The 26,452-nt window shown below is 41.2% G+C and overlaps 1 protein-coding gene across 3 annotated transcripts in view; it reads left to right on the top strand.

Annotated features, from left to right (window-relative positions):
- Positions 1 to 8,329, top strand: part of LOC126108595 (uncharacterized) — a 47,493-nt gene extending 39,164 nt beyond the window's left edge. For 2 of the 3 annotated variants that reach the window (XR_007523559.1, XR_007523560.1), the window contains exons 5-7: positions 1,690 to 1,735; positions 7,332 to 7,394; positions 8,189 to 8,329. The gene's annotated coding sequence lies outside the window, so the exon portion shown is untranslated. Of the gene's footprint in view, positions 1 to 1,689; positions 1,736 to 2,176; positions 2,336 to 7,331; positions 7,395 to 8,188 lie in introns of all 3 variants that reach the window. The other variant, XR_007523561.1, reaches the window with a different exon arrangement.
- Positions 8,330 to 26,452: the final 18,123 nt, after the last annotated feature.

Genomic DNA, 26,452 nt, shown 5'->3' on the forward strand with positions numbered 1-26,452 from the left:
ATGTGATTAAGACTGTTTCTGAATAGTTGATTAAGCATACTAATCCCTGCTTAATCTCCACAACCATGTTTTCCAAAAATCTTACAAATAATGCTTAAAAAAAGTTTTTTATTCCAGTCTTCGATCACAATATCGATTCTTTTGACGATGGCCAGTTTCTGTCAGTGATGACCATCCTCGGATCTTTTGTACAACATATCCTAAAGGGATAAGGCCGTAATGACATCGTCAAAACATATAAATATACTCAGCACAGCATCGTCATATCTCTGCTGATACTTAAATTCATTTTAATCTGATTAGTCGAGCCATTTGCTCCCTAGACAAATTTTGATCCTCACCCCCACTTCCACCATTATCAAATTGACAATTTCATATTGCTCTTTGGTGAGCCTGTCATCTGATTTCTTTTTGGGGTCAGGTTGTGCCAAATATGAGTCAATTGCCACTATAAATCTGATCTACATTAGCAATACTCATCCTTCAGTGGTAAGATTTCAAATGCTTCTGGTCTCTATCACCCATCGCTATTATCATCAAGTGTACTATTTATCGTCCACATTTCACATCTGTAGAAGGCTACATTCCAGACTAATGTCTTCAGAAAAGACTGCCTAACAGCTAAATGTTCATTCAGACTTAACAAAATGTTCCTTTTTCGGAAGTGCATTTTCATGCTACCGCAAATCTGCATTTTATAGCCTTTCTATTTTGCCTATCATCAGTCAGTTTTCTATTCAAGGAGCTCTGTCTTTGATAGAACTACAGTGCTGTCAACAAACCTTAGTTTTAATTTCTTCTCCCTGAACTTTAATCCCGTCAGTAAATTTTCCATGCTTTCTTTTACTGCTTGCTCAATGTCCAAATCAAAAAACATGGGGATAGGCTACAACTCCATCACACTTGCTTCTCAACTACTGTCTTCCTTTCATGTCCTTTAAATCTTAGAAACTGGTTTCTGAACATGTTGCTGATAACTTTTGCTCCCTGTATCTCAGCTGTGCTACCTTCAAAATTTCAAACAATGTGTTCCAGTCAGCATTGTCAGTAGCTCACCTTACATTTAAAAGACCTATAAACAGAGGCCAGCCTTTCTTATCTGCTGAGTTAAGTTGTGATGTCAGTATTTCTTCATGTGTTCCTACATTTCTCCAGAAATCAAAATGAACATCCCCAAAGTTGGTTTCTGTAAGTCACTTCTGAGAATATTTTGTTTATTTCATATATCTTGCATACTAAATACTTTTTTCTCATAATATTCATGTTCACAGCAATTAATGTGAAAGTAATGTGCATAATTATCAGTGTGATTGGTTTAGTACTAGTAATAATTTGTTGTGAGTGTACTTCAAAGAAATTGTCTGTGATGGTTGGTTTGGGCTATTAGTCAATTAGTATATGTTGACATTTTTCTCATTTCTGAAAGCTTACCAAAATATTATCATTTAAAAATGTTATATATGAATGAATGAATGAATGAAAACACTGAACTTGTACTTAAAGAGAAGTGTCTTATTTTGAGTCATGTTTTAATTTGGTGCATGCCATTAGTGTAATCTCCTTATCGTAAAGAAAGTTACTTAACACAATAATTCATTCAACTGTTTTATAATGTTGTGAATTTAGTGTGTGCTTGTACTGCATGTTCAATGATAGTAATGAATCTCTTACGTTATTCCTTTGTTACAGATGTTCAGCAGTTCTGAATGATTCTCTGGGAGTTAAGACAGAGGAGGTAAGCTACTGCAATATCTTAAGGTCTGCTAGTGCTTTCTTTTATCAGGAATATAACTATCACTTGTATAATTTCTAACCGTGTGCACTTACTGGAGCCTGAAATTTCAGAGGAGGTGGGTGTAGTATTCACAAAGAAAAGTACTTTCAGCTTTATGTGCTAAATTTTTTATGACAGGTGGATACTTGGGGAAACACAAAATTCATACTGCTAATCCATTGTAATTTGCGAGGTATGGGAATCAAACAGATTACAGATGAATGGGTAGTTTTTATTGTACATCATATCTGCAGGAGAAATAAGACTCCTTGCTTTTTGGAACCATTGACCCAAGTTCTGCACATATGTAAGCCTTCGCTGTACTTTTAGCATTGTAGTCCATATTGGAAAATGTTAAAACTTTTTTGAATATAAGGTAACGTCAACTCACTTACTTGGCAGATAATAGGTTGGGAAGCCTGAGAAGGAAATATACCTTGGCATCACTGATTTCACCCAAGTTTATGATACACACAGGGCTTGGCCAGAAATGAAAGTGACAGAAGTGGGAATTCCAGATGTCCAAGTATTTCCAAAGAATACCATTTTGGTGCAGATCGGGTAAGGCATGAGCCATTTATATTAGTATAGTTTATAGGTAGTGGTTGGCACAGAGGAAAGAATACAAAACAGTAATCTGAAGGTTATACATAAGTTGAAGATAGAGAGGGGAAGAAATGAAAGGAACAGGGAGGCAACACTGCTGTTAGCTGCATTGGGACATTATGGGAAATTGGCGGCAACAAGTGAAAATGTGTACTGGACTGTGATTTGAACCCGGGATCTCCTGCATACTAGGCCGGTGTGGTAACTACTGGACCATCTGGGTCACAGTGTCATCGCAACTGCACGGACTATCTCAGCTTGCTTCACAGCTGATCCACACTCCCATCAAGTGCCGCCTATCTCTACCCCCTGTCTATTTCCACCTTATTAATTCTTCTGAGGAACCACAGGTCAGACTTATTTGTTCATCCGCACTGAAGAAGGTGGATTCATTGCCCAGCTAGACCTATCAATTTATATGAATGTGTGGTGTCTGTTCTTTCGGACATTGACAGGAGCTGCGCATAGGTGCCGCTCAATAAGAGCATGGATCAGCTGTGAGGTGAGCCAATGTAGTCCATGCAGTTGCAGTAACACGGAGTCTCGGATGTGCAGTAAGTGTAGTACGCAGGAGATCCTGGGTTCTAATCCAGTCCAGTATACATTTTCACTTGTCACTGCCGATTCTGTGTAAAGTTCCAATACAGCTGATTGCTGTGGTCCCCCCTCCCCTTTCCTTTCTTCCCCTCTCCACCTTCAGTTTAAATATAATGGATAACAGCTGCGGATTCTGCGTGGTGTCTGTTATTTCAGGCATGTTGGAAAGAGCAGACATTACACATTCATGTAATGTGGTCATTAGGTAAAGTCCCTATGTGGATAATCCTTTAATCCTTTAACAATATTGTGAAAGCTGCTACTTGCCATACAGTGGAGATCTTGAGTCACAGATATGTAGCTTTGATCCAGTAAGGCCTTTGTCAGAATTAGACAACAAACACACACATACGCATTCATGAAAACGCAACTCACACACACATGACTGCAGTCCCAGGCAACTGAGGCCACACTGCTAGCAGCAGCAGCAGCAGCAGTGCATGATGGGACTGGTGACTGGGTGGGGGTAAGGAGGAGGATAGGTGGGAAGGGGGATGGATAGTAGGGTAGTTGTGGTGGACAGTGACATACTGTTGGGGAGCATACAGAGATGATATAGAAAGAGGCTAGGGCAGCTATGTGCCTTTAGGAGGTTAGATGAAGGGCAGTGGAGATGTGGGGAGTGGGGAGGGATAGTGGAGAAAGAGAGAAGTATAAAGACTGAGTTTGATGGAGGAATGAGGGCATGTAGTGCTGAAATGGGAACAGAGAAGGGGCTCGATGGGAGAGAGCAATGACTAATGAAGGTTGAGGCCAGGAGGGTTACAGGAACATAGACTATACTGCAGGGAAAGTTCCCACCTGCGCAATTCAGAAAATCTGGCTTTGGTGCAAAGGATTCAGTTGGCAAAGGCTGTGAAGCAGTCATTGAATTGAAAAATGCTGTGTTGGGTGTCATGCTCAGCAATGTGGTGGTCCAGCTGTTTCTTGGCCACAGGCTGTCAGTGGCCAGTCATGCTGACAGGCAGATTGCTATTTGTCATGCCAAGTAAAATGCAGCACAGTGGTGGGAGCTTAGCTTGTGCATCACAGGACTGGTTTCATAGGTAGGCCTGCCTTTGATGGGATAGGTCATGTTCATGACCGGACTGGAGTAGGTGGTGATGAGAGGATGTATAGGACAGATCTTGCGTCTAGGTCTATAACATTGCTATGAGCTGTGAGGTATAGGGTTGGACACAGGCGTTGTGTAGAGCTGGAAGAGTATATTGTGTAGGTTTGGTGGATGTTGGAATACCCACAATGGTATTTTCTACTTCACTCTTTTTCCACTATCCTTCCCCACTCCCCACCTCTCCACTGCCCTTCGTTTAACTTTGTGATGTCACATAGCTGCCGAAGCCTCTGTCCACTTCATCTCTGCATGTTCCCCAACAGCATGTCAGTGTCCACCACCCTCACCATATCATCCCCCTCTCCCTGCCCCAGCCTCCTCCTTACTTCCACCCAGTAGCCACTCCCATCATGCACCGGTGCTGCTGCTCACTGTGTGGCCTCAATTGCCTGAGACTGCAGTCAGTTTTGTGTGAGTTGAATTTGCATGAGTGTGTATATGTGTGTGTGTTTGTCATCATTTGTGACAGTCTGTTCGTTGTTCCTATATGCAACTCAGCATCTCTGCCATATGGTGAGTAGAGACTATCCTTTACACAATATTGTTCCATTCCATCCTGGATTTTCCGTTGTTCTATTTTTAATCATTTTATTTTCAGTTTTTATATTACACTGCAAATAAACTGAAATAATATCCAGTGTATTTATTATTAATATTTCATAAAAGGCATGAAAAAGGCAGGCAGAAGAAAATTGGGAGTGCAAATAACACAAGAACTTTGTATATCACTTTGGATTGTAATTAAAGTGTACAGGATGTAGTATTCAGTTTCATTGTAACCATCCCAAGTTTTTCTTTGCCTATCCTCTTCATGGCTTTTAAGCTAATACTAATGAATGCAATATTTTGAGCACTATTTTGGTTTATTTGCAGGGCAATTAATGTAAGGATTGAAACAAAAGAAAAATCCTGCATATGGACTAGACTCCACCATCAGTGGATTACCATCCTGTATTTTATTAGCTGCACCAATCACAACCTAAAAAGTGTGCTAATATAAGTGTCTCACGCCTTCTCCGACTCGGACAAAAAATGCTATTGTTTCAAAATGCTTGGCAATCTGGAGCTCCTACTCTGTCAGTTCTTGTAAGAGGATAAGTGTCAGACTACTAACCCAAAGGTTTTTGTTTCAATCCTCTTTTGGTCCTGTAATATTCTTCCATAGCTGTGTTTGGTTTTTGACTTTGGGAATGTATACATGAAAATTGCCAAGTTGCAGGAAGCTGTGTTTGGAGTCCACTTTCAACACTAGGTCTCCTTATAACAAGCTGAGTATGCCAGTTCAGTAGTCAAGGGAAGGCAAGGGTCACTTTCAATAAGGCTATGTCTAATGGAAAATCTTGGTGTTAAAACAAACCCTCACTTTCCCTTTAGTGTGGGGCCTGTACTGAAGGTACAATTTTAGATGTTTCACATCCCTTGGGGAATAACCAGATGTGAGTTTGTTCCATGTTCGATAGACGATTTTAAAATTGTCAAAATGATGTAGAATTTGTATGTGCATGGTGTATTCATTTGTTGTCGAGTTCAAAGCAGTATAAAAATTGTGCGCCCCACTTAATAGCAGCAAGAGGGAGTAAAGCCAGAAAATTATTGTATTGTTTGGATTAAATAGAAGTGTTCATCTGAAATAGATGGTCCATGGGATTCAGTGTAGTTCACTTGTAGCACTAATGAAAAATCTTCAGTGAAGTGATGTAGAAATTGTGTCTGCGGGAGACATGGCTTGGGAATGAACCACAACTATGCATCAGGATAAAAGTTATAGTTAAATCCTTCAAATTTCCAGCAGACTATTCTGCTAAAGTATCAAATTATTGCACACAAAACCTCTTCCCCGGTACATATGTATCTAAGAGATACTATAACAGTACAGGGGATTTTAATCACCTCAAGGAAGTCACAACCTTATAAATCTTATAATTAAAAATGTAGAGACCCTATATGCTGTCATTGTTGTGGTTGTGAACTTCAGTCCAAAGCCTGGTACAACGTAGCTCTCCATCCTAGCTATTATGTGGAAGCCTCTTCGTCCCTGAATTACTGCTGCAACCTACATACATTTGAACCTGTTTGTTGTCTCCATCCCTTGTTCTCCTTAACTTTTACCCTCCACACTTATCTCCAATAGCATACTGAAAATTACTTCATGTCTCAGACTGCGTCCTAACAATTAAACCTTTCATTTAGTCATGGTATATCATAAATGTCTTATCACCAATGTGATTCAGTATATCCCCATTAGTTATCCTATCTATCCATCTAATCATCATTCTTCTATAGCACCACATTTCAGAAGCTGCTGTCCTCATCTTGTCTGAATGCCCACGTTTGACTTGCACATATGGCTACACTCCAAACAAATATGATAAGAAAAGATTTTCTAGCCTTAAAATTTGTATTTGTTATAGAAAAGCTGAGGATAGTCTATAGGCGGCTACATTATACATCTGTGTATGCACTGTGTTCAGACAAACAAGACATCTCTCTTCAGATTTCCGAAAATCATATACAAGAACATTCTTGTAAGTGTGCAGAATTTTTCTAGCAGTACACAGGGATCAAACTGCAGAGACCTGGGTTCTTCATCAGCCAGTTTATTCCCTTTGAATATTGTCTCATGTACCTGAATACTGAGTTCCTTCTTAATTAAATATGTATAAGATTTTCCATCAGGTAGAAAAGAGTCATGAGGCAAACATTCTTCTTTATATTCTGCCAACCTACCTGTACAATTTCTCTTTTTGTGGTGCAGTCTGATGTTCTGTTCAAATAATGCAGTAATACATGTGTGCCATTGCACAATCATAAGTACTTTAAGTTCTTGTTGTGCTGGAAATACAGCACTGACCACAAATTCTGTATAACTTATAAAAAAATTTTCGAGTTTGTATTATCAAGTACCTGATGTTACATTATTTAAATTATGTAGCTAATTTATGGCACTAGCGTTATTTAGTACAAAACACATTGTTAGATTATCTCAGCATGTGCTTCTGGCAGTGTAATCCTTATTTAACTTCCTCCTTACATTTAGTTGAGACCTATCTTATGCTATTGTTTATACTATAGCTTAATTTCCAATGTACATTAATGACAATATTAGGCTAGTACAATCAGACAAATAGTGTGGTTGCCTTTCTTTTCTCTGTTTTGTTTGGAGCCACAGTATTCAGTTCTGTACACATAACTAATTCCTTTTTTTTTAATTTCTCTATTAATGCTCTTCAAATTGTGCAGGGCTCAACATTTGAGAATGATGATCTTGGTGAGTGTGATTCATTGAGGACAACAGATGATAAGGTAAGTCATAGATCACCTTTAGTTACTTTAACTGAGGGTATCATCATAATTTAATAATAACTTTGTGTTACCAGGGAGTTATTTATATAGTAACATTTCATTTAAGTGTAGAAAAGTGAAACGTGAATTGATAACAGCTGAATGACTTTGACATCATGAAAACCTCAAGTATTCTGCTGTCATGTGCACTGGTACAGCTGATTTTCTTTTTGTTTTTCTTTTTTTTTTTAAATGGAAGTTTTTAAGGGCAATGAAGTGACCAACCGTTAGTCATTTTGTAATTAAATAACTCAGTTAATATTTTAATAATATAAATTGTAATTTATATATTCTTTTCCAATGAATATTACAAAGCAATAGAACATTTTGATTGAGAATGTTGTATATTGACGTAATATGATTCAGAACTGGTTTCTTTTTAAGTTTGATAATGAGCTCCAGAATTAAAGAACAGCATCACAAACCAACCATGGGCTGTCATAATACATGTTTATTTATCATAAATCAGTTTTGGCCAAGTGACCACAATCATGTTACCTCCAATGACTAACATGTTGTAAATAAACTATGTCTCTTTTTAGCTTAGGCAGCTAGAGTATAATATATTTATTTAGCTTATGGCATGTAACACATCATATAAAAAAGACATAAAAATCATAAGACACAGAAATAAAGAGTAGTCACAGTGTATAACATGTAGTTGTAGATATGAAAGTGTTTAAAATAGTGTATATAACAAACAAAAGTTCACAAACAAACATCCAGATTTGTGACATAATCTATTGCACTTTCAGTCGCGGTCAGAAACTCATTGGGGTCTCCTGCGAAACGTCTCAGAGGGCAATCTTCCACGATGTGACGAATCGTCTGCCGGTCCGCACCGCAGTCACATCTCGGGGTGGTGATTTTACCCCACCTGTGGAGGCTGCCTGCACATCTGCAAGGTCGTCCAAGTTTTCCTTGGCAAATTGAATCCTGGTGGTTGGACATTGATACATGGCATATTCTGCAGGTTTTGGGGCACAGATTCTCTCCACCGCGTTTTCCAGAGGTTGCCATAATCCGGGTTGAGAGGATGCGTATTTTTTGCCTTTTTTAAAGAGGGGTGTCTGGAGCGCAATCTGTTCATCTCCAGGGCAGGAACATCCTTATGGATTGGCAGTTTCTCATTGTTCAGCACTTTTCCATACTCGCGTAAGAGAGCGTTCGCTCTGCGCAGGTCCGGTGGGGGAATGTTGCTCAGTATAGGTAACCAGTGTAAAGGCGTTGGCTTTATTGTTCCTGATATCATCCTCATTGTGTAGTTTAGTTGAGCATCGATCAAGCCTGTGTGTTTACTGTTTAGCCAGACCGGTGCGGCATATTCTGCTGTTGTGTAGACAAGTCCCAGAGCTGAAGATCTCAGTACAGCCGCGGAAGAGCCCCACGTAGTCCCACATAGCTTCTGTATGATATTATTTCGAGTTTTAAGTTTTGTGGCTATATTACGTAGGTGTTCCTTGAATGTTAGGGTTCTGTCAAAGGTGACGCCTAGATATCTGGGGTAATTATTATGGTTTAGCAGCCTGTTTTCGAAATGAACGTTGAGCTTTCTTTTTGCTTGGGCATTGTCGAGGTGAAAGCATGTCACCTCCGTTTTTGTCGCGTTGGGCCGTAATCTCCACCTTCGGAAGTAATCTCCCAGCTTTGTTAGATCCGCAGTTAATGTGTTTTCCGTTGCCTCCATTGATCTGCCTCTTGCAGCTATTGCCCAGTCGTCGGCATATCCAAATTTTTGAGAAGTGGTTTCAGGTAAGTCAGATATGTAGAGGTTAAACATCAATGGCGCCAGAACGGAGCCTTGTGGTAAACCATTGTTGAGCTTCATTTGGTCACTTTTTAAGTCGCCCATTATGACTCTGAAACTTCTATCTGTGAGCATGTTATTAATGAGGTTGGCCAGCTTGTTACATGGTATGACCCGCAGCAACTTAAATATCAGGCCTTGTCACCAAATGGTATCATAAGCGGCTGATAGGTCAATAAAGGCTACTGATGTTATGAGTTTTTTTCTGAAAGCTCGCCTCTATGTGAGTTGCTAGGGAGAGGATCTGGTCGGTGCAACTGCGGTTGGGTCGAAAACCTGCCTGTTCAATCGGTACCACTTCAAGAATTTTTCCGCTTATTCTGTTGTAGATGATACGTTCCAGCAGCTTATAGATACAGTTCAGCAGAGCGATAGAACTGCTTTCATACAGATGGTGTAATCCTGATTGCTTCATACACAGGATTAGCTAAATATTACGTTTGTTTTCACTAAAAGTGGACTGTTTTAGACTAATTTACAAAATAATGCAATATATCCAAACACCTCTAAACAGTTCTGTTTATACATGACATACTTCTTGGCTGAGTTGTGCAGTGTAAAATGACTGTTGCACAAATGCAATCTTAATGTTGTCTTCTTAAAAATGTCTGTTGAAATAGTTAAGTTTTACTATGTCATTTGAATGCAGGCAGGTTGTTCTAGACATTAAATAATTTGTATGGAACAGTATGATACAAAAATGCTTTTTAACTAGACTGTCAATATGTGAAAAGATTTTTAACCTAGTTTCTGTTTATGGAATGTTTTCTGTACAAACTGATGTAGTCTTGACCTTTTTCATTATGTAAATGAAATTGTATATGCTTTGGTGTACCATTTGGTGTCAGATGATTACACTAGTGTAATCTAGTGTACATTTTAGGATGTACATTTTAAGTTCTTATGGTCCATCGAATTTCTTCTGTATGACTGGTTTCATTCATTGTCCATATTCAGAGACATAGATATTGGTAAGTTACGCATATCTGATGAAGGTCTGATCAGTTATCCTAACTTCTAAGCAATATCATACACCCACATGAAAACAAATACCAACTGATTCAGTTGCTAGTTTATAATAAGATTTTGGCAAGACCGTAACTGGAATAGTGCAGTGTTCTCAATTTGTGCACTTACTGACTAATAGAAAAATGTATAAAACAAGAGGATACATATGTAACTTGCTGGTACTCACAGTGGAAATCCCAGATTGGAATATAAAAAATATTATGAAAGGGGAGGATTGCTGCTCACTGTTAATATAACACACTGAGATGCAGACAAGCTGAATGATAAGACTGTTATACATTGAGCTTTTGGCCACAGCCTTCTTCAGAAGGGAAGGGAAAGGAAATACACTCACAATCGCACAAGAAAATGTACCTGAAATACATATGACCACTGTATTTGCTTGCTTCAGCGACAATGCAACTGTGTTGAATGGAAGCACCAATCCAGAGTAGAGCAGGAAAGAAGAGGGATAGCAGGGTATAGATGGGAAGAGAGAAGTGAGCACTGTATGGCATAGTGTGCAAGGACTAGATGTGGTGGTAAGGCAAGGCTGCCAGGTGCAGTGTCAGGAGGCTGTGGGAGAGGAAGCAAGGGGGAAATGGGAGTGGAAAAGGAAGGGGGCAGAGAAGGGGAAAAGACAAGTAGGTGTGTGGGTAGAGAGGAGCACACATTTAGTGTGAGGATACATGATTTGGAGGAAGAGTGCAGAAACTGTTGGGTGGAACATGTGGGAACATTAAGTTACGATAGATTAAGGCTGGGATAATTTCATGAGTGGACAATGTGTTGTTAGGATAACTCATATGCAACATGTTGTGCTGCGGGGTAGTCACTTTGCCCTTGGCCATAGTTTGTGGTGACCATTCCCCATGGTGGACAGCTGGTTGGTAGTAATTCCAATACAAAATCTGTGTAAGGATTACAATAGAGCTGGTATGTGTCACAGCTTCTTATGTAGGTGACCCAGCCTCTGTTAGGGTAGGATAAGCATGTGACAAGGCAGCAGCAGTAGTAGGTGCAGTGGGTTTTGCACCTGGGTCTTTCACAGGCATATGATCAATGTGGAAAGTGGTTGGGATTGGGAGTGGCATAGAAATGGACTAAGACATTGTGGAGGTTGGGTGGATAATGAAACACCATTTGAGGAGGGATGGGAAGGATCTTAGGTAGGATATCCCTCATTTCAGGACAGGATGAAGATAATCAAAGCCCTGGCAAAGGGTGTGGTTCAGTTGTTTCAATCTGTGGTGGTAGTGGGTGACGAATGGGAGCAATCCTTTGTAAAGGTTTCTTAGAAGGTGTTCAAAGCACTGGATGTGGGAGGATATGGCATGGAAAATCTTTTTGTGGACTAGGTCTGTGGGATAGTGTTTACCCATGAAGTTCTATGCAAAACCTTGGCATACTGGGTGAGGAAGTTATTGTCTTTGCAGATAGGCTGCCCCTTGGTAGTCAGGCTTTAAGGGAGGGATTTTTTGGTGTGGAAGATTTGGCAGCTGTCAAAATGTGGGTACTGCTGGTGGTTCATGAGTTTGATGTTAACATGGATGTGGATGAAGTAATCGGAGAGTAGTTGTCAGTGTCTAGGAAGGTGCCATGCTGGATTATAGAGGACCAGGTGAAGTTGTTGGGGGAGTAGGTGTTGAAGTTGTGATTGAATGAGGAGAGTGTGTCTTGGCCCAGAGCCCAGATCATAAAGATATTGTCAGTGAACTTGAACCAGACCAGGTGTTTGGGGTTATAATAGGTTAGGAAATTTTCCTCTATACGGTCCATAAACAGGTCAGCATAAGAAGGTGCCATGCAGGGTGCCCATGGCTGTGGGACAGGTTTGTTTGTTTACCTTCCATTTAGAGGCGTAGTAGCGGTGTGTTAGGATAAAATTAGTATGAGGTATGGGAGTGAGGTAGTGGATTTGGAGTCCGGAGGATGTTGGAAGAGTTAGTGTTCAATAGTGACAAGACCATGGGCATGAGGTATATTGGAAAGTGGCATCAGCAATGAGCAGGGACCCAGGAGGTAAAGGATTGTGGATGGTGGAGAGACGATGAAGGAAGTGGCTGCTATCTTCAACATGGGAGGCTAGAATACAGGCAATTGGAGGGTGGTATTGGTGAGGATGGGTCAGACCTCTTTCCGTGAGAGTCCAATAAACAGCTACAAAACGCTTCTCAAGAGAGTGCACTAAACAGCTACAATGGATTGAGCAAGATTGTTGGATGCTCCTTAGTAGCTGTTTTAGGTGTTCCTACCGAAAGAATTCCAGCGCTCATTGACTAACACCTCCAACCTTACCTGAAATCTAGCCTCCCATGTAAAAGATACCAATCACTTCTCTCACAAATTCTGTGCCATCCCCACTCCTTTACTTCCTGTATCCGTACTCATCACTGTTGACACCACTTTCCTATGGCCATGTTCATGCTGCTATTGAACACTACCTCTGCTAGTGTCTTTCAGTCTCCAAACCAACTACCTCATTTTTCATAGACCTTAATAATTTTATCCTTACGTACAATTACTACTACTACTACTACTCTGAGGAGAAGGTATACAAACAAATCTGTGGTACAGCCATGATCACCTGCATTGCACCCTCCCTGTTTATGGGCCATCTAGAGGAAACTTTCCAGCCTCTGAAAACTGTAAATCCTTGGTTTGCTTCAGGTTCATAGACACCATCTTCATGGCCTGGACTCTGGACCAAGACCTCCTATCCTCATTCTTTAACAAGCTCAACACCTCTCCGATCTGCTTCACCTGGTACTCCTCGACCCGGCATGCCACCTTCCTACCAACCCTCAAATCTCTGATGAGTCCACCCACATGTCTGTCGATATTAAACCCATCAACCAGCATCAGTACCTGCATTTCAACAGCTGCCAATCCTTGCACACCAAAAAATCCCAACATTATGCCATATCTGCAGTGACAATGACTCCCTCACTAGTATGCTGAGGTCTCTCAAAGGCTTTCACAGACAGGCACTGCCTCCCAGGTTTTGTTTGCGAACAGATATCTCATGCCATATTCTACACATGTAAACCCTCCCATCAACCCCCTCCCCCCCCCAAAAAAAAAAAAAAACTGGACAAAGATGTGTGTCATCTGTGACCCAGTATCACCATGGACTGGAACAACTGAACCACATCCTTTGCCAGGGCTTTGATTAGCCCTCATTCCTTCACGAAATGAGGGACATTCTATCAAAGATTTTTCTCACTCCTCCTATGTAAGTGGTGTTCTGTCACCCTCCCAAGACCTACAACATCCTAGTTCATCCACATGCCACTCCCAATTCCAGCCCCTTACCACAGGGATCATATCCCAGTGGAAGACCCAGGTGCAAGACCCGCCCAATCTACCTACACAGCACTTTCCGTTGCAGTCCTGTCAGAGACTTGTTCAACCTCATCAGAGGCTGGCTACCTGTGATAGCAGCCATGTCATTTACCACCTCTGCTGCAAACATTGCACAGCTTTTTATATTGGTATGACTACCAACCAGCTGTCCAGCAGGATGAATGGCTACCACCAAACAGTGGCCGAGAGCAAAGTGACTATCCTGTGGCACAATATGCAATCATACATAACATGTCTGATTTCAGTGATTGCTTAACAACCCAAGCAATCCAGATCCTCCCCTCCACCACCAGGTTTTCTGAACAGTGCAGATGAAAGTTATCCTTACAACGCATTCTCCTGTCCTGAAATCATCCTGACCTCAACGTACTGTAACCTTCTGTCCCTACACCATCCACATAAGTTTCTGGCCTCCCACTTGCACTATCGCTTCCTTCCAATTCATGTTTCCTCTTCCTCATTGCACTCTGTTCTCTGCCAATGCACCCATGGGTCTTCCCCATTTCTGCTCCTTTCTTTTTCCTCTCCGTGTTCCCCTTTCCGTGGCTGCGCCCTAAATTCGGCAGTCAGTGTCAGCAGACCATGCCTATTGCCACACAGCAATGCTCTTACCCACTGCTCACAGTTCTCTTACTCACAGTAATCCAGCTGAAGAGCATTTTAATCCTAGAAACCACTTCAACACAGCATGGCCTGTCACAAATTAAAATTTTCTTCCATGCAGGCAAAAATGTAAGTACATAAAAAAAAATTCCACTGCGCGTATTAATCTGCCATTGTGTGTTATTTGCCATCTGTATCTTGGCTGAGAATCCAACTAACAGCCAAATAACTCACATGACGTACTAAAATTAGTTATTTTTTAAAGCTGGAAACACCAATAATGGGCTTCTTAATAATCCTCATTTTACATTGTGAAACACAGACCACTGAATTTTTGCTCCTGTCCTTAAAGAACAGTATAATGGCGCAACAACTTTGACAAAACATTGAAGGATTTTTCTGTGTTAATTAAAAAGTCCTAGAAATGATTGAAGCAGATTTTTCTGTTGTGGCAAGAACTCATGTATAGTAAAACTTAAATCTGGCTCAGTTTCCACTTCCTCTTGACTAATATGCAGCAAAGTGACATTTATCAGTTGTCATTGTTAAACATGTGGTATACAGTCTGTTGAATACCTATTCGAAGAACTGTACATCCTCTTCTGTACCTTAGAAAATGGAATTATATCGTCAAGATAAGCCATCCGTTGCTTTGGTTTTAGTCAGCACACTATCTAACAGCCTGGGGAAAGTAGCTGGTGTATTCTTTAAGCCCAACGGCACCCAGTCATATTGATCGCACTTCCTTGGGACAGTGAGTGTAGTATTTGGCCAATTGATAGGAACTACTTGCTACTACCGATAAAAATTTTCAAGTCCTTCATCGAATAGTATGTACACAGACCTAAACTGTTCACACTCTCTGTTACATTTGGTATAGGATATGCATCAGTGGTTGTTCATATGTTCAGTTATTTGTAGTCTCATCAAAAGCTATACTTCCTTATTCCATCTGATGACTTTTTGGGCAACAATTAGAACAACTGTACCCCACAGATTATCACTGCATTCAATAATGCCATAAGCAACCTATTGATCGAGTAGTTCTTCCATTATTGACTGTAGGTCTTTCAGGTTTCTGGATAGTTTCCTGTGAATTGGACCATTACTACCCACTGGTATCATATGTTGCATTGCTGTTGGTGCTGGTAATAGTACACCAAGATTTTGAAAAGTCTGAATCATAGCACTGAAGCTTAGACCATTGTTCCTTTTTTTTCCACGAAGCGAATCACCTTTTCATGAAATGTTGATGTGTCAACAGTCTGCATGGGACTAAGGTCTCCACTCATCATACCTAAATCATCATCCTGCAGGATGTCCACATTGAATTCCTCGTCTGTGCCAAAGGTATCCACAGACCTCTGGACTACTGAATCTCCGCCTGCTTCTCTGACAGTTGCTATATTACGAAGCAGAAAATAATAAAATGTATTCATTTCTGTAGTTGATTCCAACAACTTACCAGCACACATCATCTTACTTAATAGCTCACAGCCTACATTCACCAAGACTATCATTTCTGCATCACTCGGTACCATACCGTGAAAACTGAAATTTTGTGGACATGTCCGTCGGTTATTTGGTACCATCTTCATTACACATGTAACTTGCGACAATGTCACACTAGCAGTGGCTGTTCACAGCTGGAATGTTGCCCCATATCCAGAAAATCTAGGTCCAGGACCACACAGTATCCATCACAATGTAATCCTGAAAATTTCTTGCCCCTAGAATGAAACTGAACCATGTTGATCCCAATGACAGAACATCATTGTCTTGTACTCCACTCCACCTGTATCATGTAGCCTAAAAATGCTTCCTGGAAATTCTCATAAAAATGCGCTGTCGCAGCAACTCAGCAATGATGTCTGCAGCAGGGGAAACAAAGGCAATCTGGAAAACAACAAGCTGCACAACAGCCTAACCGTGTACCCAATGTCGACAGTCCGCCGCAGATCAAATTATAAGTTCTTTCCCAGTTACTTGAAAAATCCATATAGAAAAACATTAAGCTGTAGCAGGTTCAACCTAGATAAGGATAGATGCAGCAAAATTCACCAGTCCCTGTTGTACACAAGTTTTATTGTAAAAAAACATTGCTTTTGACCGTTCAACAAAGTCACAGAGTTTCTATATATTCATTGTGCGGTCTGACACTCCTTGATATCTTTGCCGGAATAAATTGAAATTCTCCTTATTTTTCCTTAAATAATTAATTAATGTCGCTAAAGACTCAATCCTGTTTCATTCAACGAAATATTCCAATTAAAAACTGATCCTCCCGACCACAATCGCCAAAAAAGTTTCAAAAGAGAATCCTAACACACTTCACAGTACCGATTATTCAATACATGTCAACCTCACACCAATAAAACTTCAAATCAGTCAACAATTGAAGATCGTCCACACTCTCAACAAAACCCTTCCAAAACCTCTTCAAGAAGGCTGAATTTTAACAAAACTTGCAAATCTCACACAAGTAATATTTCCGATGCAAGTCATAATAACAGAGTCAACTGACTGTTCCAACTTCCAACTCGAAGTTTATTTAACAGTTGATAACCAATTGACATCCAATTACAAACTTTATCCTTCCACATTCAACATTGAAATCCTTTTCCTTTTATAAAAGGAAAACATAAAACATATTTTAATAATGGTCAGCATGATGTTTCAACGGTTCTTCCAGCCACCGGCTGTCGACTACGATGCAACAGTGGTTACCTCTCATCGTCCGCAGCGTCTGGAGTCCCCACTGGATCATCTTGCTGCCACACTAGACACGAAAGGAAAGAAACAAAATCTTTTTAAATAACAAGTCTTCACTTAACATACTACAAATAAATAAATTTATATATTAACATTTCTTACCTGGCGTCACTCAAGCGGTAAAGAAATGTGATGTTTCCTGATTAGACTTTTGAAACACCACAAAAAATACATCCATAACCCAGCCTCCAGCAGAGTAAGTCTTACCAGTTCCAGCATTTTAACTTAACGCATAATTATGTCTGAAATGCTTCTACAGATTGATTCCATTTCTGCAACAACCTGTTAAGCTGGTCTCTAAAAAACATCACGCCATTCTGTTTGCAATATAATTGGTAAAGACCTTAATAATCTGTTCATATGTCTGTTCATTAGTCAATCCCTCAAGGTACATATCAGTATTTTTGTGTAATCATTCAATCGTAACTTAGCAAACCGGCCAGTTGAGACATGCTGCGTATGGTTTATTTAGGTGCAGCTTCCAAATCACTAATAAATACTGACACATTCTCAGAGAATTTGCCCAAAAAAGGAGGCATCAAATTAGCTGCAAAAGCATCTGTAGGAAGTATAGGGATATTCAGGAAGGCCTTTATCTCCTTTGTCTCAGCTAGTCCACACTCATTAATGGCTAGCAAAGCGCCAAAGGGCTCCTGTGATGCAGTATTATATCTCCATAGCAGAGTTGCTGAAAGATTTAGCCATGTTACTTGCAATTTCAAAAATTCGATCACTTCATGTGTTGGTGCTGTACACATTTCCATTACTTGTGCAGTCTCCATTTGATGATACAAAAAAATATGCTGGATCACCACAGTAAACAAACAACCAGGGACTGACTAAGATTAAACCTTACAAGTAATATTCTAGATGATTTGGCTACAGTGTGCAACAGTTCTGACTCTTGTCAGGCCATCGTAAAGTGTAACTGGCACTTTCATTGTGTGTGGCAACTTGTTACCAGACAAACTGCAACAGTGACACCTAACTGAATGCTGATAGTGTTTTATACAGTTGCTCCTAAACCGTAAAAGGCCCACAGGCTTATGCAACTTCAGTAAAGAGACTTTTAAGTTGAGGTGAACATCCTGTGGTCTAATTGTGTTTGTAACCCAGAACACAATGCCTGAAACAAGAAATACTCACAATAGCATAGTGCTTCAAAGTCAAATTACTTCATGTCAGTCATACAGCATTTACTTAGAACTTTTGGAACTAAGTTTAAAAGTTTGTTTACATTAATGTTTATTTATGGATTAGTAGACTACAGGTTATGAAACTACTGTGGTCTTGTGCCAACTTATTCTCTGCTTTTGTGTTAAGTTTGCCTATCAAACCATGTGTGACAAATGTGGTGGTTGCCATAGAAATTTGAAAGGGGGGTGTTCTGTGTGGACTGAAAGTTATGGTTTAATTGGGGCAAATGTAGTGGCAAAAATTTGTACCCATAAGGCTGAATTAGAAAATGCGAACTTGGAATTATGTAGGTTAAGGGAGGAAAAAAGAGACTGGTAACTAAGAAAAGGTAGCAAGCAAAGGGGGGAAAAAGGGAAACACTTGAAAAAACTCCAGAAATTCAATTAGTAAATTAGTTTGGCTTGCAATCTGATGTGTAGGAAGTGCCTCATATGGATGTAGTTGAAAGTAGGTTGAAGCAGAATATTAGCTTAAAGAAAAAAGATGAGTCGGGATCAAACCAGAATAGGTAAATAAGAATTCTGCTTATAAGCAGCAGTCATGGGAGGTGTGTGGACCAGCAGCTTCAGGAGAAATTAGGTGCAGGGTACCAGGTCACAAGTTTTGTGAAACCAAGTGCTAGCCTTAGCCAGGTGACAGAAAGCTTAGGTCATTTATGCAGGGACTTTGAGAAGGAAGATCAGGTAATTATACTTGGGGAACAGGAAACAGCCTGGCTATGAGTCCAAGATACAGTATTAGGGGTGACCTGGATAAAATAGGAGCAGAAATTGAGCACACAAATGTGGGGTCTGTGGAGGTCTTTCAGCACCATGGTCAGCCCTGGGAAAACACTGCTGTAAAGCAGGTTAACACTGAGCTGAACATGATGCTCCAGACACCAGCTAAATCTCACATAAGTGTTGTTCTAGTAAATGATTTTGGTAGGTGGGGATACACTACAGATGACCTGCACCTGAATAGGATGGGGAAAAATACGTTAGGTTCTCTATTAGCAGAAACTGTAAGGGCGTCCACAGTCACACAAGAAGTGATCCCTGTTATTGGGTCCAGGCAGACAGGTTTTAGATTAAAGCAAAGCCTAGACAGATGACAATCAAGACAATGAAAAATAAAGTACATGAGCTATTAGTGTGTTTAAATGATCTCAAAAATAAGAATGAGATTGATATACTCTGTCTGTCTGAACACCATGTAACTGTGGGCATGGATAGTGTCAGTATAAGTGGGTATAATTTAGCATGTTACACTTGCAGATCTAGAACAGATAAAGGAGGAGTTGCCATTTTCATAAAACAAGGATAGAACTGCAAAACTGTAGAGGTAAGACCGAGCGGGGTGGCACAGTGGTTCGACACTGGACTCGCATTCGGGAGGACGACGGTTCAATCCCGCGTCCGGCCATCCTGATTTAGGTTTTCCGTGATTTCCCTAAATCACTCCAGGCAAATGCCGGGATGGTTCCTCTGAAAGGGCACGGCCGACTTCCTTCCCAATCCTTCCCTAATCCGATGAGACCGATGACCACGCTGTCTGGTCTCCTAGCCCCAAACCAACCAACCAACCTGTAGAAGTAAGCAAATTTTGTGTTCATCAGCACTTGTGAGGTTTGTGCATGTGAACTTCAGCTAGATAATGTAGTATTGATATTAGCAACAGTGTACAGGTCCCCATTAGGAGACTGGGAGCTGTTCATACAAAAGTTTGACTCCCATTTATGCTGTCTGTCAGACAAGAAGAAGAAGTTATTAGTCTGTGGTGATTTCAATGTAAACTTTCTAACTAACTCTGATAAGAAAAGTGAACTGGAAGGGTTATTAACCTCATATATCTTAGAATCAGTGATCAATTTCCCTACACATATAGCTCAAGACAATAGCACACTAATAGATAATGTATCTGTACAGAAAGATGATGTAAAACAAACATTTGTTTCCCTGTGGTAAACGGATTGTCAGACCACGATGCACAACAGATTAATTTACAAAACCGAACAGGGTGAACAGATCAGAAACATTTAAGTAAAAGTGTGAGGTTGCTCAACCCGGTATCTATAGAGCACTCTTACATGTTCCAGAAATAAGCAAGCAAATGTTCATTTGTTTTGGATTATTATCACAAACTGAGTCGAAGAGATGCAGAGACAGAAGTAGATTATGCTGTGCAGATGTTCATATGGGCGCAATAAGGTTCCCTCACAAACACAAGATGAGAATAACATACATGTTTGAAATACAAATTAGGGTAGCATAATTTAATATGCAAAAGGATACAATTACTTGTCTATTATGACCCCAGTTACTAAGTTTGCAAGTATGTTATGGTCGTGCTGTTTGTACTGACATAGAGATACAGTGAAATTTCATCCTCTTTTGTCCATTGTTGCACAATGTTTTAGCTGAGGTATGTATCGAATTATAAAACCACACAGTGGCTGGACTCGGAGGTTATAGCTTGTACAAAGAAATTTCATTAATATCTGAATTAAATACACACATTATTTTATTTCTACCATCTCTTAATAAATGGTGACATTAACAGCTTGTTTGTTCAAGGGCCTCCTAAGCTAGGACAAAATCTGGAACTGTAAATATGTCAGCACAAACAAAGCAGGGTTTACAACTTGCATTTACTCCAAAAGAGGTCAAATAAATTAATTATGAGGAAATTAAATTTTGTTCTCAGAAGACTGCAGAGCTTTGAAAAAGGGGTTAGACACTCACCTGGTCCCGGACAGCCTTGCCGCTCAGTCCGCCTAAGATTTTGCGAGGGAATGGGAAGGAAGACCACTGCCACTAACTGCTCTTCCTCCGTGGGTAGCTGGCCATCCTCTCACATGAGGTAACCTCTCTGAATCTGCTTTGAGACAGGAAGTAATTAAGTTGGTACCCACAACCTACACCACTATACTACCCTCAGGCCCTGATGAAGCACAAGAGAAATGAGCTTCCAAACCTCGTTATTTTTGCACTGTCACACAGGAAGAAGAGAATATAATGGAAGGCAAGGACGACAGGCAGCATTTAAAGAAATATATATTTGAGCCTTTTCTGTCACCATTGGCAAGGCAGTCAACTTTCAGTAGTAAAACACAGTTAGTTGCTGACCAAATTGTGCCACATGTTGTGCCCACACACCCACCCACCCACACACACACACACACACACACACACACACACACACAGAGTGAACATCACAAGAGTGGGAAATACTACCTCCTTCCAACGTGATTTCACTTGTGCTGTCAGAGGTCAGAGGCAGCTGGTGGCTTTGGAAGCGAGTGACTGGGGATCTGGAGGTGGGCAGCAGAGACAACTGTATGTCACTGAGGGTCCGTCAGGGTGGAAGGCAGCAACAGTCACAGTGGACGCCTCCAAGTGGACTCCGAAACTCTTTCAGTAGAAGAAACCAATTAAATATGCTAGAATTTCAATCCAGAACTGATTCAAGTATTAATTACTTCAAAGTAGATGTCCTCACTTTAGTGAAGCAGCTGAAATCATGTAATAAAGACAAGTCCTCCAATCCAAACTATGTACCATTTAGATCACTTTGAGTATACTGGTACAATATCTCTACACTTCACAATCGTCTACAACTACTCACTTGCTGAAAGCCACACGGATCACACCACTAATTAAGAGAGGAACTAAGAGTATTGTGATGAATTATGGACCCGTATCATTGACTTCTGTTTGCAGTAGTATTTTGGTATGTAAACTGTGTTTGAACATTGCACATTACTTTCTGAAGATATAGAACTAGTTGGATTTCACAGGAAGTATATATTCTGAATTCATGCCGCTTGTCTGTCTGTCGCCAGTTTTATTTCAACTAACAAGTCCTACAGACAGGTCATCTCAAATTGATTCCATATTTATAGATTTCCAAATGGCTTTCTATAATGTTCCTTACAAGTGGCTACTAATCAGATTGCTTTCATATAGATTGCTGTCACAATTGTGTGTCTGGGTTTGCGATTTCCTGTCACAAAGATTGCAAGTGATATCCGGTGTTCCCAAATGAAGTGTAATAAGCATCCTACTCTTCCTAAACTATATAAATGGTTTAGGAGACAGTCTGAGCACCCCTCTTAAAATTTGTTGAGATGATGCTGACATTTGCCATCTAAGAAAGGCATCACAGTATCAAAACTAATTGCAAAATGATTTAGACAAATGTCTGTATGGTGAGAGGAGTGGCAATATGACCCAAAAAAAAATAAAAATGTATGTCATCTGTATGAGTACTAAAGGAAATCTGTTAAATTTTGAATACACAATGAATCAAATAAACTTAAAGGTTATTAGTTCTACTGAAGGAAGGAAGGAAGGAAGGAAGGAAGGAAAAGTGACTTGAGGTGGCAATCATTAAAATGAAGGCATTTTCTGTTGAAGTGAGATTTATCTAGAAATTTCAATCTACAAAGTACTCCTCCAAATGTGGAAATACTTGGTTGACATCCATGTAAGTACAGAGAAATTACCATTGTAATAAATTAAGAGAGATCAGAGCCCACACAGAACGATATAAGAGTTTGTCTTATCTGCGTGCAGTTAGAGTGTTGAACGGTAGAGAAATAATGTGAATGTGGTTTAATGAACCCTCTGCCAGGCACTTTGATGCTGTTAGTGTTGTACGTCATTTATCTACATTTACATGACTACTCCCCGCATGAACCATGGACCTTGCCGTTGGTGGGGAGGCTTGCGTGTCTCAGCGATACAGATAGCCGTACCATAGGTGCAACCACAACGAAGGGGTATCTGTTGAGAGGTAAGACAAACATGTGGTTCCTGAAGAGGGGCAGCAGCCTTTTCAGTAGTTGCTGGGGCAACAGTCTGGATGATTGATTGATCTGGCCTTATAACACTAACCAAAACGGCCTTGCTGTTCTGGTACTGCAAACGGCTGAAAGCAAGGGGAAACTACAGCCGTAATTTTTCCCAAGGGCATGCAGCTTTACTGTATGGTTAAATGATGATGGCGTCCTCTTGGGTAAAATATTCCGGAGGTAAAATAGTCCCCCATTCGGATCTCCAGGCAGGGACTACTCAAGAGGATGTCATCATCAGGAGAAAGAAAACGCGTTCTATGGATCACAGCGTGGAATGTCAGATCCCTTAATCGGGCAGGTAGGTTAAAAAATTTAAAAGGGAAATGGATAGGTTAAAGTTAGATATAGTGGGAATTAGTGAAGTTCTGCAGGTAAGCTGCTACAAACAGCATAATGAACGCATTATTGTGGCCAAGATAGATACGAAGCCCATGCCTACGACAGTAGTACAAGTATATATGCCGACTAGCTGTGCAGATGACAAAGAATTTGAAGAAATGTATGATGAAATAAAAGAAATTATTCAGATAGTGAAGGGAGACGAAAATTTAATAGTCATGGGTGACTGGAATTCGTCAGTAGCAAAAGGGAGAGAAGGAAACGTAGTAGGTGAACATGGATTGGGGCTAAGAAATGAAAGAGGAAGCTGCCTGGTAGAATTTTGCACAGAGCATAACTTAATCATAGCTAACACTTGGTTCAAGAATCATGAAAGAAGGTTGTATACATGGAAGAAGCCTGGAGATACTGACAGGTTTCAGATAGATTATATATTGGTAAGACAGAGATTTAGGAACCAGGTTTTAAATTGTAAGACATTTCTAGGGGCAGATGTTGACTCTGACCACAATCTGTTGGTTATGAACTGTAGATTAAAACTGAAGAAACTACAGAAAGGTGGTAATTTAAGGAGATGGGACCTGGATAAACTGACTAAACCAGAGGTTGTACAGATTTTCAGGGAGAGCATAAGGGAACAATTGACAGGAATGGGGGAAAGAGGTACAGTAGAAGAAGAATGGGTAGCTCTGAGGGATGAAATAATGAAGGCAGCAGAGGATCAAGTAGGTAAAAAGACGAGGGCTAGTAGAAATCCTTGGGTAACAGAAGAGATATTGAATTTAATTGACGAAAGGAGAAAATATAAAAATGTAGTAAATGAAGCAGGCAAAAAGGAATACAAACGTCTCAAAAATGAGATCGACAGGAAGTGCAAAATGGCTAAGCAGGGATGGCTAGAGGACAAATGTAAGGATATTGAGGCTTATCTCACTTGGGGTAAGATACACTCCTGGAAATGGAAAAAAGAACACATTGACACCGGTGTGTCAGACCCACCATACTTGTTCCGGACACTGCGAGAGGGCTGTACAAGCAATGATCACACGCACGGCACAGCAGACACACCAGGAACCGCGGTGTTGGCCGTCGAATGGCGCTAGCTGCGCAGCATTTGTGCACCGCCGCCGTCAGTGTCAGCCAGTTTGCCGTGGCATACGGAGCTCCATCGCAGTCTTTAACACTGGTAGCATGCCGCGACAGCGTGGACGTGAACCGTATGTGCAGTTGACGGACTTTGAGCGAGGGCGTATAGTGGGCATGCGGGAGGCCGGGTGGACGTACCGCCGAATTGCTCACCACGTGGGGCGTGAGGTCTCCACAGTACATCGATGTTGTCGCCAGTGGTCGGCGGAAGGTGCACGAGCCCGTCGACCTGGGACCGGACCGCAGCGACGCACAGATGCACGCCAAGACCGTAGGATCCTACGCAGTGCCGTAGGGGACCGCACCGCCACTTCCCAGCAAATTAGGGACACTGTTGCTCCTGGGGTATCGGCGAGGACCATTCGCAACCGTCTCCATGAAGCTGGGCTACGGTCCCGCACACCGTTAGGCCGTCTTCCGCTCACGCCCCAACATCGTGCAGCCCGCCTCCAGTGGTGTCGCGACAGGCGTGAATGGAGGGACGAATGGAGACGTGTCGTCTTCAGCGATGAGAGTCGCTTCTGCCTTGGTGCCAATGATGGTCGTATGCGTGTTTGGCGCCGTGCAGGTGAGCGCCACAATCAGGACTGCATACGACCGAGGCACACAGGGCCAACACCCGGCATCATGGTGTGGGGAGCGATCTCCTACACTGGCCGTACACCACTGGTGATCGTCGAGGGGACACTGAATAGTGCACGGTACATCCAAACCGTCATCGAACCCATCGTTCTACCATTCCTAGACCGGCAAGGGAACTTGCTGTTCCAACAGGACAATGCACGTCCGCATGTATCCCGTGCCACCCAACGTGCTCTAGAAGGTGTAAGTCAACTACCCTGGCCAGCAAGATCTCCGGATCTGTCCCCCATTGAGCATGTTTGCGACTGGATGAAGCGTCGTCTCACGCGGTCTGCACGTCCAGCACGAACGCTGGTCCAACTGAGGCGCCAGGTGGAAATGGCATTTCAAGCCGTTCCACAGGACTACATCCAGCATCTCTACGATCGTCTCCATGGGAGAATAGCAGCCTGCATTGCTGCGAAAGGTGGATATACACTGTACTAGTGCCGACATTGTGCATGCTCTGTTGCCTGTGTCTATGTGCCTGTGGTTCTGTCAGTGTGATCATGTGATGTATCTGACCCCAGGAATGTGTCAATAAAGTTTCCCCTTCCTGGGACAATGAATTCACGGTGTTCTTATTTCAATTTCCAGGAGTGTAGATACTGCCTACAGGATAATTAAAGAGACCTCTAGAGAAAAGAGAACCACTTGTATGAATATCAAGAGCTCAGATGGAAAACCAGTTCTAAGCAAAGAAGGGAAAGCAGAAAGGTGGAGGAGTATATAGAGGGTATATACAAGGGCGATGTACTTGAGGACAATTTTATGGAAATGGAAGAGGATGTAGATGAAGATGAAATAGGAGATATGATACTGTGTGAAGAGTTTGACAGAGCACTGAAAGACCTGAGTCAAAACAAGGCCCTGGGAGTAGACAACATTCCATTAGAACTACTGACAGCCTTGGGAGAGCCAGTCCTGACTAATCTCTACCATCTGGTGAGCAATATGTATGATACAGGCGAAATATCCTAGACTTCAAGAAGAATATAATAATTCCAATCCCAAAGAAAGCAGGTGTTGACAGATGTGAAAATTACCGAACTATCAGTTTAATAAGTCACAGCTGCAAAATACTAACACGAATTATTTACCGACAAATGGAAAATGAAGGTGGCAGGGGTAAACCACAGGGAGCGAAAAGCTATTTACAACTTGTACAGGTACCAGATGGCAGTTATAAGAGTCGAGGTACATGAAAGGGAAGCAGTGGTTGGGAAGGGAGTGAGACAGGGTTGTAGCCTCTCCCCGATGTTATTCAATCTGTATATTGAGCAAGCAGTGAAGGAATCAAAAGAAAAATTTGGTGTAGGTATT

The sequence above is a fragment of the Schistocerca cancellata genome, chromosome 11 (assembly GCF_023864275.1).
Source record: "Schistocerca cancellata isolate TAMUIC-IGC-003103 chromosome 11, iqSchCanc2.1, whole genome shotgun sequence".
NCBI classification, from domain to species: Eukaryota; Metazoa; Arthropoda; class Insecta; order Orthoptera; family Acrididae; genus Schistocerca; species Schistocerca cancellata.